Source organism: Anguilla anguilla, chromosome 14 (genome assembly GCF_013347855.1).
Source record: "Anguilla anguilla isolate fAngAng1 chromosome 14, fAngAng1.pri, whole genome shotgun sequence".
Lineage (NCBI taxonomy): Eukaryota > Metazoa > Chordata > Actinopteri > Anguilliformes > Anguillidae > Anguilla > Anguilla anguilla.
Window position 1 is genome coordinate 21,719,931 of NC_049214.1, and position 2,039 is coordinate 21,721,969.

Consider the following 2,039-nt stretch of genomic DNA (forward strand, 5'->3'; position numbering starts at 1 on the left):
GGGGTGGTGGTCAGATTAAATTGGGGAGAATGAATTCCCTTAAGGGGGGTGCCATGGAAAGTGGTGCGACCGGACCGTCCCTCTAGAACGGGAAAAGGAAATTATTTCCCTTTCACCTGAGATAACACGCGACAGAATGATTGGACGGTTCGTCACCTGCCGGAGTGTGTGGGTGCGCTGCGGTGCGGTGAGGACTGGGAGTTCCCTCCTGATGGACGGGACTGGAAAAACGTGTTTGGTTCTTTCTCCACCCTCCTGCTTACTGCAGGGTGCTGGGTCCGCTCCCTCCGGAGCCTCAGTCTCGCCCCGGCAGACAAGTCTCTCCTCGCACCTGAGGAACCGCAGCCGTCCCACAGCAGAGGCAGGTAAGGGCTCAGCCATGCTGGGGCACATACCGCTGCTTCGGTTCCAGCTGGATGAGTACGGCTTGTTTTGGCCGGTATCCCCTGGAAACCCCCTTGGGCTCTGTTCTGATTGGACGACGTTTAGTGTGGGACATTCCCTTTTTTTCCAGATGAAGTTTACTGTCAAGCTGTGTGTGTGTGCGTCTGCGTGTGTGTTCCTTCTATTTTTAATGCTTAATGTTCATGAATTGAAAAGGAACTGGATAACGATCAAATATGATAGGTCTGGTCGGTCATTGCTTCATGTAGTGTGCTGTCCTTCCTGTGTGCGTGTCCCAGCGTAACTTCACACGGACTTACTGTTAAAACATGGGACTTTGTAGTCTCGCCTTTTCTGCGAAATGGAAAATATTTGGTTGCGACATCCCATTTTATATTGCACGATTCTTGTGTTTGATTGAGTTCCTTCCAAGTTTTTTTTTTCTTTTCCTTGCGACGAGGGCATATTTCCGTATGTAACAATCAAGTCTGTATAATTGTCAGAGCTAGCAGGCAGGAACCGTGGGAGATTTCTTACAGTGAGACAACGGTCTGTTGATAGCCTTTTGGAGTGAAAGCGAGCAATTATTTGAACAATTTTATCCCAGTGTGGTGTCCTGTTTGAGAGCTTTCTCTTTTGAATTCTCTCAGAAAACAAAAGGCTGTTGCTTTCCTATTTCATTGTGTTACGTTAAGAGATAGTTTCATTAAGTTTTAATTTTTATGCTTTAGGTTTACTTTTGTACTGTCACTACGGAATTCACCATGTCAGCTCTTGCCACTAATTCAGAAGTAGTATTGACAAGATAAGTAGCTGTCAGAATAGTATGTTTGTATTTCTTTCATCATTTATCAGTATGTTTGTTTAAAGGTGGAAGCAGTATGATATGTATAATGATGCAGTGCACTGAGCTCTCCTCTGTTTGTGTTACTTGTTTGCTTAGCATGATGAAACCCGTGCCATTTCTGTGGCTTACATTTCACATATTATACATTTTGTACAGCTTGATGCTGAATCAGTGATATTGTGTACTTAAAGTTACAATAACCTGCCTCACATGGAATTTAACCCTCCACCTTCTGAGCACAAGGGAAGTGTCCATCCACAACCTTCCTTTTCTGCTAAAATACTTGCTGTTGTGATCAATTTGTGTATCGTAGCAAGTACAATAAGAGATTTTACAATATCCCATTTATTGTGTAGCTGAGTGTGTGTGTCTGTGTGTGGTGTGTGCACGTGTGTGTGTGTCACTGCTGTATGGAATGTGTGTGTGTGTGTGTGTGTGTGTGTGTGTGTTTACTGTCTGTGTGCTGTGTGTGTATATAGCTCTTCTGTTCAAATTTTTTGAGTTTTCCGAAATAATCGGGGGAGGGGTGATGAGGTGTTTGCAGTGTAGCTTTTCTACAAAAGGAGCCGTTTTATCTTTACGAGCCCCCTTCAGATAAAAATGGCATTACCTTACATTACCTTCCAGCCTTAAGGCCATTATGAATTCATCTAGTCTAACATTAAACACTCTCTCCAAAGATCATGATGAAACTAGACTGACTACTCAGAGCAGTGGGAGATGCCTGCTTGGCTTAGCTGGTGGACTGCCCCTCCCAGCAGAGACAGATCGGTCAGGTGTGTACTCAGGCAGTGTAGACACGCTTTGA